Source organism: Mirounga leonina, unplaced genomic scaffold (assembly GCF_011800145.1).
Source record: "Mirounga leonina isolate KUSES-001 unplaced genomic scaffold, KU_Mleo_1.0 Mir_170, whole genome shotgun sequence".
Taxonomy (NCBI): Eukaryota; Metazoa; Chordata; class Mammalia; order Carnivora; family Phocidae; genus Mirounga; species Mirounga leonina.
This window is the reverse complement of record NW_023270433.1, coordinates 14,790,653-14,802,097: the sequence shown is the minus strand read 5'-3', so window position 1 is coordinate 14,802,097 and position 11,445 is coordinate 14,790,653. Positions and strand designations below refer to the sequence as shown.

The 11,445-nt window shown below is 49.0% G+C and overlaps 1 protein-coding gene across 2 annotated transcripts in view; it reads right to left on the bottom strand.

Moving 5' to 3' along the window:
- Positions 1-10,949, bottom strand: part of BRINP1 (BMP/retinoic acid inducible neural specific 1) — a 171,689-nt gene extending 160,740 nt beyond the window's left edge. For both annotated transcript variants that reach the window (XM_035015957.1, XM_035015958.1), the window contains exon 1: positions 10,591-10,949. The gene's annotated coding sequence lies outside the window, so the exon portion shown is untranslated. The remainder of the gene's footprint in view (positions 1-10,590) is intronic.
- Between the last annotated feature and the right edge of the window lie 496 nt (positions 10,950-11,445).

Sequence of the window (11,445 nt, the reverse complement as noted above, 5' to 3'; positions counted from 1 at the left end):
ATTTATAACATCCCTTGGAACATGCAAGATAGATGCCTCTCTCATTTAGGAGCCTACAAGACCAGGATTGAGGGCAGGGCCTGCGTGACAGAACGGTTGAAGATTTGCAACAATGGACCCGGCCTAAGACAATGGAGATAAAGCAGGGATAATCAACCTTGATTTGGGGAGGCCACCAAGCCGCCAAGGGCCGGACCAAGCCGCCAAGGGCCGGACCACGCCTTAGGTGGGCAGATGGAGGGAGGGCAGTTCAGTGAAAGGATGTTAACACTCAGCGTCTGCTGATACAGGTTTGAGACCCAATGCTATCATTTATTACATATCTTGGGGCAAATCCTTTCACCTCGGAGCCCCAAGGTCCTCGTCTGGAAAATGGGGAGAATAGTTACACTTTAGAGTGAGACTGTGGAGGTTCAATGAGGTAAAACATGTTTTAAGACATGCAAGCACTTGGTAAAATAAATGATGCAGATGAGGAAGAGGGGAACCAAGAGGAGGAAGATGATGAACATGGTTCACACAAGAGCATGAAGCAGGCTGTCAGTCATGTTCTCCCATATGCACCTGCGGAACCCCCAGTCTCACAGCTTAGAAAACCAAACCCAGAGGTGCAAGGATATGGGCTGCAGTGGAGAGGGTACTAGAACCAACTCAGATGCAGTTTGATGTTGAAGAGGAAAAAATTTATAGGTAACAAAGTGAGAGAAAATGGATCTGGACTATATTGAAGTTGATTTTCAGCTCTGATGGCTGATGATCCTAGATCTACAACTGGTTTCTGACCCATAATAAGATAGAGAATAAAAAAATCTGCCTCAGTCATTTTGATTTTATATCCTTCCACACCTTTTCCTATGCTCTCAATCTCTCCCCTAACTGCTGGTCTCACATTGCCACCTTGGGCGGGGGTGGGGGGGTGGTAAGAATGATTGAGCAACCTCATTTGCAAGGCAGTGCCTTGAACCTGGTGATAATCCCTCCTCCAGAGCACTTCCAGTCGGAGAACACACCTACCTGCATGAGCAACGTTTAATCTAATGGGACAGGGTACGGTAAAAACAACAAGTAATAATAGTTAACGTTTACGAAACGTTGATGGTCCGCCAGCCATTGTTCAAAGCACTTACCATATCAACTCATTAAAACCCACATCTCTATGAGGAGTCAGTACGGTCCTCTTCATTTTGTAGATGAGGAAACTGGCGCAGGAACATTAGGTAGTCTGGCCAAGGTCACAGAGCTAGAAGGGGGGCAGAGCTGCGGCATTCACACTCCAGCATTAAAGCTTTCAACCACTACACTTTCAAGTCGGACCGAAATAGTCCAAATCCTCCATGCATCACTGCCTCGGTGGGTGGCCTGGGACAAGTGACATCACTGTGCTGTGTGTGCCCCAGTTTCTTCAACTCTAGAACAAAGGTGATGCCGCCCATGTGTGAGCTCGTTCAGAATATTCAACAAGGTACCTATAACAAGTCCCCGTTATAGCACAGAGGATATAGGACGACCTCAGCACGTACACTTTACCACTCCAAGAATGGCTTTGTCACAGTGACATTTCAGCCATCTCTAAATATTGTGGGTGAAGATCTTTCCAGAATCCCCTCAAATCCCATCCTGTGTTCTGCCCAAATGCATAATCTCCACCATCAGGAGGAAAAGGAGAGCTCAGGTAAAGCTGAGGCTGATCTAGTAGTATTTTCAGGAATCGTTTGTCAGGCTTCACTGGACTTTGAATGATGCTGTCCTGTTGATGAGCATTTAGAATAAAATTCTTTATGACCCCGCTCAGCCCTCCTTTGCCTTGGCCATCTCCGGTAATGGCATTTGAGGAGGACCACTTTGGCTCCGACAGTCTGGCCTCCAAAATTTGTCTCAGCAGAAAAACCATATTACCACCCCTTGCCAGGTAATTGATTTTTTGAGCTTTCCCCTCCATTCCTAAACATACCAAAGCGTTAATTTTCTTTTTTTAATGGCCCTTCTGCTTTGTGCAGATGTTTTTTACAGCACCAGCCAAGACTCTTGTAGGTCTTCCCCCTATCATGTGCTTATAAACTCAGAGCCCATCAAATTCCATGAGAAATGTAGCTTCTCCACAACCACGCACACTGAAACGTACTTACTTAAGGCAGATGTCCCTGTCACAGTTCTCAGAATGCTCTTCCAGGTTAATCTTGCGGCTTCTGGAGTCTCTAGAAATTCCACAGCCCCCCAGAACTTCATCTACTTTTGTGGGTTGCTAATTCTTAGAATGCAGATGCGTGAGCTGACCACTTGGAAGCAATCGTATGTCCTAGATGTCTGCCCTTCCTCCATCTGAATCAGCTAGGAATCTGCAAACTCGGCCGTTCCACGTTACCCCCAGGATCCATTATTTCTCACTGAGGTTCCCACTGGCTCATTTGCAGGACCTTTGAAAGGCTGGATGAATTGTATCTCAGAAACCCCTCCGGGCCAGTATTGGGTTAACCCTTACAAAGGGTTCTAGCTGTTCAGATGGGTCATTTACTTGGAGGCCCGCTGTTCCAACCTTTGCAATTTACACAAAAACGACTGCATCTCGCTTTTGTTAATTGCCTTATGAATCTACCTCCTCACCCGGGGGGCGGGGGGGGGGGGAGATACAGTCTCTTAGCTTCTCCTAAAGCGGCCCCGACATCGTTGTACACGGCTCCACACCCTGTGAGAAAATCTCTGCACACTGGGAACAGGATTTGTTCCAAATGATCTATGTGGTGTCCGCACCAGGTTGCTATTCCCATATGTGGCCTCCACTGGGTAGCAGACAGGCCCAGTAATTCACCCCTCCGAACTTTCTCACACCCAGTCTTGTCCAGTCTATTCTCCTTAAGGCCACCTGCAATCTCCAAAACACAGTTCTTTTGAGATACAAAGGTTCCCCCTCACCCTCATATGAAAAAAAGAAATTAATTTCACTTTTCCTCAGCCTCATTATCTTCTTAATTGCCTTCTTGGCCCCCTCAGTAGCAAGGACTGTCTATGGATTTCCAGGCAGCCTTTTTAGGCTACTGCGTTCCAGGAGGACAGTGGGTTTCATGCTACCACTTAAAGGACCGTCTATGGATTTCTAGGCAGCCTTTTTAGGAGGACAGTGGGTTTCATGCTACTACTTAATCGCTCTGATGTGGAGAGTTACAATAGTAGCACATCTCTCCTACTCCGTCCCTGTGTCTGGAGTCACAGTCTGTGCCCTGAGGTGTGACTTCTGTTCGATTTACTCATTTTTGAGAAGATATCTAAACATGATGAAGCATGACCATCATGTGCTGTCTCTCCATGCCCTTGCAAGAACTTTGTCATGCAATATTTCATTGAGCCGGGGCAAATCCCTTCAGTGAGGCAGGTCACTATCTCAATTTGCAGAAGCCAAGCCCAGAGAGGGGCAGATAGGTTCTTAAGGTGGTCCAGAAATACAGGGATAGGAGCCGGGACTAGAATCGGGTGCCCTGAGCCCCTGTGTTCTTACTACGTGACCTTTTTTTTTTTTTAAGATTTTATTTATTTGTTTGACAGAGAGAGAGTGAGAGCAGAAACACAAGCAGGGGGAGTGGGAGAGGGAGAAGCAGGCTTCCCGCGGAGCGGGGAGCCCGATGCGGGGCTCGATCCCAGGACCCTGGGATCATGACCTGAGCCGAAGGCAGACGCTTAACTACTGAGCCACCCAGGCGCCCCACTACGTGACATTTAAAATGAATGGAGATAGAAAATGAAAAGATATGTTCTCTGATCTCCAGACCATATAGTCACCGTCATCTTCCTCCTCCTCACCCCCATCACCCCCGTGTCTTCCTCTCATCTTTACCTTCCCCAAACTCTCGTAGACTTCTGAAATGGCAGTTGTCCATCTACCATGAGTGATCATTATGGATTTGCAGACCTCCTCTGTTAGATTGCCAGCATCTGGCAGGATTCATCACGGTCTCCACCAAGTCTTTTGTTCAAGGCCTTTCCCAGACAAGATACCCAATAAATATCTGCTGATCCAAAACGATGCCAGCTTTTGTTTTACCAGACTTCATTTCAACTACCTTCTCTCCAAGTATTCATTCTCTTTCTCCTTTTCTATCCATTTCCCCCTCTCCAGTTCTTCCCCTCCCTTTAGAGCTGCGTGCGACCAGAGTGTGCAGCACTCAGAGCAGGACTAGAAATTAAGATGAAACGAACACACTGAAATGACAGATTAAAAATGGACAAGATGAGAGGCGCTTGGGTGGCTCAGAAGGTTAAGCGTCTGACTCCTGGTTTCGGCTCAGGTCAGGATCTCAGGGTCCTGAGATAGAGCCCGGATCAGGCTCTGTGCTCATCGGGGAGTCTGCTTGAGATTCTCTCTCTCCCTCTGCCCCCGCCCCCCAACCCCCCTCATGCACGAATGCACTCTCTCTCCCTGTCAAATAAATAAATCTTTTTTGAAAAATGGACACGATGGAAACCTGTCAAGGGCACTTGATGCTGAGCTCCTGTCTCTTCTCAGCTCTCCACAGTCTTCTCAGCTCAGTCCTCAGGCTCTCCACTCCCCAAGCAGGGACATTTTGGTGGGGGAGGGAGGGTGGATGGCTGTGGAATTCTAGACTTTTTATTCCTGCATCTTTTACAAGGCCTTTTGATCTGGCCCCACCTACCTTTCTTATTTCCATCTCACGACATTCTCTTTCTCATTTGAGAGCTCCAGCCACAGGATCGCTCGGCTCTCCTAAGCTTGCACATGTTTAGTGACTTCATCTTTATTGTCTGCCACACGGCTGGCTTCTCCTCACCTAAACCGGTCCAGTGCCACGCCCTCAGAGAAGTCTCTCCTGGCTAACCTATCTAAAGTTACATCGTCCACATTCCTAATTATTTGCAGGGCATTTACTATGACATGAAGTTATTTTGCTTATCCATTTGCTTACCCATTTATACCTATCTCTCCCCATGAGACTCTGGGCTCCACGAAAAGAAGACCATGTTCATAGCACATCTCTGATGTCCAGATCTGCGCTACTCAATATGGTAGCCACGCATCAAAGATAGCTACTGAAACTGAAATTAAAATTAAAATTGGATTCAATTAAAAACTCAGTTCATGGGGCGCCCGGGTGGCTCAGTCGTTGAGCGTCTGCCTTCGGCTCGGGTCGTGATCCAGGGGTCCTGGGATCGATGCTCAGCGGGGAGTCTGCTTCTCCCTCTCCCTCTGTTCCTCCCCCTGCTCATGCTCTCTCTCTCTTTCTCTCTAAATAAATAAATAAAATCTTAGAAAACAATAAAAACAAACTCAGTTCATCAGTAACACTAGCCACATTTCAAGTGCTCAGAGTCACATGCGTTTGCTGGCTACCATATTGCACAGCACAGAGAACATATCCATTACTACAGGAAGTTCTACTTGATAGCTCTGGTCTAGAGCAATGCTTGAAAAATAGTTGTCACTTCATAAATATTTGTTGAATAAATGGATGAATCAGTGCTTCTTTCAATCCTGACTCAACTATAGGTCACCCTCGCCCTTCTGTGGCTTCTAAACTCTCCAAGTGTGATCAACGAAAGAATGCCAAGAGAACAAGATCCAGCTTGGCAAGGGGCCCAAACGAATGTTACAGGACACAGAGCTGTGGCAAGAGGGCCTCCCGAAGTAGAGTATTTGTGATCATATGATTATGTTTCCACAATATGGGAAGAACTGATAATTAGAAGAGAATTATATTTGTGTTGTATGATTTCAGAGACTTACGGACATAAGGCAGATTTTGGGTCACAGTGAGAAAACATTCCAACAAAGCTCTCCCTATACAGCATAGGCTAGTTTGTGTGGTAATGATTTCACCGTTGATAAAAGTACTAAAAATGAGATTGAGTGGATATGCGTTATGGGTATCACAAAAAATTCTTGAATCCTTGAATAAGGAGAAAGGTCTAGTTAATGAGAAACCTTAAAACACTGAGACTCTGATCAAATGGCTCCATGACTCCTTCATGACATCGATTTCAGAGAGTTAATATGGTGCCCCGAGCTATACTAAAATCCACTGAACAACCCAATCCTGTTGGCCACCCACGATGGTTGCCATTAACACAGTGGTCCACCAGAAAGAGCAGAGATGTTGAAGCAAGGGGGATCTAGGTTCTGATTCTAGCTGTGCTGGTCACGTGACCTTGGGCAAGGGCCCTAGCAGGCATGAGTTTCACTTTCTTCTTCTATGAAAGGACTGTATCTGCCTCACTGGGTGGAAAGGAAGATTAAATGAGAAGAGAACTAAAGACCCTGGAACACAGTAGGGCAAAGGTCACTTCCAAGTAGGACCTAATTTCACCTGCCTGTATCATCATTAACATTCCTATATTGACAGCATTATAGGCGGCATGATTTTGAAGCCATGACTGGATTGCTTTGCATGAACATGAAACAATTATCGGAAGGAGAAGAGTAAGAGAGAGAAAGATGCAGCTATTATTGAGACCGGACTCAAGATGTAGCAGCAAACACTCCCAGAGCAACTACTATGTGTCAGTCCTTGGGGATAAAAAAATGCTCTTACCAAGACCATACTGAAGAAGGCAAACTAGACATATTTCCGCGGGGCTACAAAATAGGGGAAAGGTAGAGACACAAGCTAAAATAGTGTCTCAGACAAAATTATATGAGAGAACAGGGGAGAAAGAGATTTATTCCAAAATAAGATTTTGGGAAGACTTCTTGGAAGGGTCATTTGAGCTGGATGTTAAAAGGCCAGTAAGAGGGCGCCTGGGTGGCTCAGTTGGTTAAGCGACTGCCTTCGGCTCAGGTCACGATCCTGGAGTCCCGGGATCGAGTCCCGCATCGGGCTCCCTGCTTGGCGGGGAGCCTGCTTCTGCCTCTGACCCTCCCCCCTCTCATGTGCTCTCTCTCTCTCATTCTCTCTGCCTCAAATAAATAAATAAAATCTTAAAAAAAAAAAAAAGGCCAGTAAGATTTTTAAAAGTAGAGGCTGAAGCTGAGAGACAGAGGAAGGAGAAAGGGTTAGAATAGAAAACAACAAGGGGGGTTATTTGGAGAATGACATTTGAAAATTTGTCCTCTTCACATGACCCCCATTTTGTCTTTAATATGATTACCAGAAGTTCAGTGGCCAATTCATTATCTTTGAATTTTAGCAAAGGGAACAAGGGGAGAGAAGGGCAGGTTACGTCTAACCTTTAGAGGCCTGTTCAGGTGATAGTAGTGGTGATTCATCTAAGGAATTGGGAGGGAACAAGCTAGAAGATGTCAATCAGAAAATGTCTCCTCACACAACTGAAGGCCCTTTGGGCAAAGACCTTCCAGAGAAACGGAAGACATTGTAGTCAATAGCATAAACTCTTGCAAGCACTAAGACATTTTATTGGAACTGGTCAGGGGAGAGGGTTCTTTAAAGTCCCCACCTGTACCATTTCAAATATATTCATTGCAGCTTGAGCTGGGCCATGGAAACTCAACGGGGGCCCAACAGCTGATTTGGAATCTCAGAGCTGCTTCTCCTTGGTTGAAATGGAGTCACAGCTCCCCCTTCTGGGAGCTAAAGCGCCATCCAGCCTCGGAAAAGCCTGCGTGGAAGGCTCTATTGCAGATGGGCCTGAAGCCCCCATGTTTTTTTCTCAGTGCTCGCCGGCACCCCAAACATCGAGGAGTCTGGGAACACTTTTACAATGGGCTTGGTTCTGACTTCTCAAGAACCTGTCCCTCACAGAGCTTTCTATCTCCCCTTCCCTGGGATGATGAGTCCCGGTCTTCGTGTGGGTGATGCCTTTTATATAGGGGAACACAATTTGGTGCGGAGGTTGAAATTCCCTTTTGGGGAATATGGCAAGCAGGGAACGTTTCTAAATCCGTGTGTGCACATGTGTGTGAGTGCAAGTACACATGTGTGCTTGTGCAAGTTCCGGTGACTGCAGTATGTATCACTGTATAGGGCAAGAGTCTCATGAATACGAAGAAATTAATCTGCCTCAAGTATTTGCATCAGTAAATGGGTGTACACTTGGCTCTCTGGAAGGCAAAGTATTCCTTAATAAAGAACTCAGGTATAGTCCAGATGCTCTGCTGGACTCCGTCTCCCGGTCATAATCAGTACTGGGTCCTTGCCTGTGTGTAATTCTCTGTGTGTGTCTGTGTGTGTGTGTGTGTGAGTGTATCTGTCTGTCTGTCTGTCTAGTGGGGACAGCGATTAAAGCACTGGACCCTTTCTCTCTGGGGTCATGTTTCCAGATGGAGCAGCTCTGAAATGAGAAGTCTGCTGAGGGATGACAGTGATTGTTTTAGGTGGGAGCAAAGTGGCCGGACGGGAATAGGGAGCAACACACAGTCCCTGGGCAGTGTGGTGGATTAGAAAGGACATTGATCCAGGTGTCAGGCAGCATAGGATCTAGCCTGGGCATACCATGAACTTGCTAGAGAATGTTATGGAATTCTCCTCCCCTCTCTGGGCCACAGAGTCCTGCCTGTCTGTTCTTCAGTATTCCTCCAGCTTCAATTGTCTACGAATTGGAAAAGAGATAAAACGAGAGCAGTTCCGAACACAGGGTCTCCTCCTCTGATTTCACCCCCCCCAAAAAAAATGAACCAGGGAGCCCTGCTCTGACATGAGTTTCTCAAAGCAGATTCCTTGTGGCCCTGTGAAGGCTGCAGCCTGAGGTATCAGCCTCTGGCTGGAGACTCGTGTGTCTGCGAGTGTCTGCAGGCAACATCGTCACCCACCCGCCAGGGCAGGTCCTTGCAAACATGTTTGCTTTTATCTCTCCCCAGAAGACACACATATGCACGCCCACACGCACGCGCACGCACACACACACACATAATTTTAAAAACACAATTATATTTCTACTTTTCTTTTCCCCAAAAGGTCTTTTCAGTGGCTCCTTGCCGGCCAGGTTGAACGAGAGGCTGTCCCAGCATCTCAGCCCTTGTCCCCCACCAGCCTCCGTGCCTGATGGCAGAAGGGCTGCCTTTTTACCTTGGGAAAGTAACAGCTGCCGAGTCTGGAAGCCATGCTAACAGCAGTAAAACTCAGCATTTTTTGCTGAGTAGGGCAAGCCTTGAAGAGGCAGCCGGGAATCAAATCGATGGTTGGCCCCAGAGTCCAAGCCCAGCAGGACCTAGCCAGGGTAGCGCAGGGACTTACCAAGAGAGCCTCCTAGGAGGTGGAGGAAAGAGGAAAAGAGGGACTTGACCCACACTGTCTTCCTTACTGACATTCTCCAAACAGCCCCAGTGCCCTTGGCAGTATTTTGGAGCCAAGCAAGGGATGTGAGGTGCAAATCGACAGCAGTTTAAGTCAATTACCGCCACATTCTGCCATGAATTCCCCACCCACAACCCTTCCCAAATTGTAGATCTCCCTCAGTACTGAAACACACACACACACACACACACACACAACACACACACACTCTCTCTGCTCTCCCATTTTCCTAACTCCAATGGAGCCATGAGGAGGCACAGTTTAGGAAAAGATTCTCTTGGGGCTTCCCAAGCCTCTCTGAAATAGGGTAGGGAAGGAGGAATCTCTTAGGAAGTGCCCCATTCATCTCCTTCCATATTACCCAGAGCTGCCCCCAGATGAAATTTTCTCTATGATCTGTGTAACTATCATGGATGAGCAGGTCCCTGAGGACTCTTCTCCTTTCCCTTTAGGGAGATCCATGCAAACTTGCCCAGATCCTCCCCAAAAGCACCAGTAGCTGGAGGTGCTGTTATGCTCTTATGATGACAAACGGAGAGGTAGGGTAGACTCTATCCCAGACTCGCCAACCCCCACACAAGGAACCCACCGCTGACTTCTCCCTTTCTCTTTCACCCACTACCCAGTGACTCCAAATTCCCATCAGAATCCTGGAGCCTGCCCAGTGTGGAATTTAAAGTGACAGCATGTCATTGCCTCAGGCTTTGGCCATTTCTCTTTCATATTAAACGGTGAGTCCAAGTATACCAGGTCTCCATGGTTTGGAGGAATTTTCCTTCATGGGTACCAATATTGGGCTAAATAAGGTGCCATCCTTATCCCCAGAATGCTCCCCAAACCCCAAGCCCAGAGCACCAAGAGGAAGTCCACAGCGGGTTTCCCGATGGCTACGTGATCCTATAGTAAGGATCCCATTCCATGTAAGCTGGAGAGACCTAATTAAAAAGACACACAAGCCCACACATACAAACACATACGTACAAACATGCACACACACATCGCGCCTTAAGTAGGTTATAGGACCTCTTTACCCCCTCCCCTACACACACGAACACACACACACAGCACAAACACGCATCAAACGCAAACGACGCTGCACACGCAAATACACACTAGCACCACATCAAGTTCCCACCATGGTACACACGTCGGGAGCGCGCGGGGGGCACACACGCCACTTACTAAAACCCGCATTTAACCCTTGGCGCCCCAGAATACACAGCCCTCCCCCTCCCGGGAACCTGCGAGGACTTGGAGGCGGCGGGGTTGGCCGACGGAAGAGCCGAAGGGTGCCGGGAGGGGGAGGGGCGGGGCGGGCGGGGGCGCCCCGAATGCGGTCCGGGGCCGTCTCCAAGGGCAGCGGGGCTGCCGGGCGCTGTGCCCGGCGCCGCCTTACCTGGAGTCAATGTCCGTCTTTGGCGGAGAGCTGCGGGAGGGCGCTTTTTATTCGGCTCGGTGGGAACTTGGGAGAGCCCGGCGTCCAGCTCGCATACCGGGAACGGCGCGGGGACTGCAGGCGTGGGGGTACCTGGCTCCTAGCAGCCTGGCTCATACTCAGCCGTAAAGTCCCCTTCGCTGGTCCCGAGGACAGGCATGAATCCCGGCTCCGGAAGGCGGTCACTACTCCCTCAGCCTCCCGGCTCTCTCGCTCTCGCTTTGCTCTCTGGCTCGCTCGCTCTCTCCCTCTCTCGCTCGCTCGCCTGCGCTTTCCTCCTCCCCCCGCGCCAGATCAGTTCGCAGCCGTGGGGACCCGGAGCGAGGCGGCCAGCGAATGGAGAGGGAAGTCCAAGTGCGCGGCGGTCTCCGGGCGGGGAGCAGCGGAGGCCGGGCTACGCGGGGGGAGGGACTTACCCGGCGACGGGCGAAAATGAATGGGGGAGCGGCTGCCGGGGGCGGGGAAGGAGGAGCCAAGAGCCGGGGTTTATTCTGAGGAGTGTTTTGTACATCTTTAGGCGGAGGAGGAGAAGGGAGAGGAGGAGAGAAGAAGGCCTTCTCCGAGGGAGGGGCAGCCTGGGTGGGCTGAGGCTGAGCCACTGGGGAGCCTCGTGGGTCTGGGGATAGGGTGGCGTGTCTCCGTGTATGAGCACCCAAAGGGACTGTGTGTGCGGGGTGTGTGCGCAAACCCCGCATCGTGGTGTTTTTAAGCGTGTCTGTAGCTGTGTGCGTTGCGAGTATCTGAGTGCTGCTGGGTATGAGGGTGCTAGTGTGTCTGTGTGTATCTAGCTAGTGTGGTTTTGTCTGGGGAGGTGCC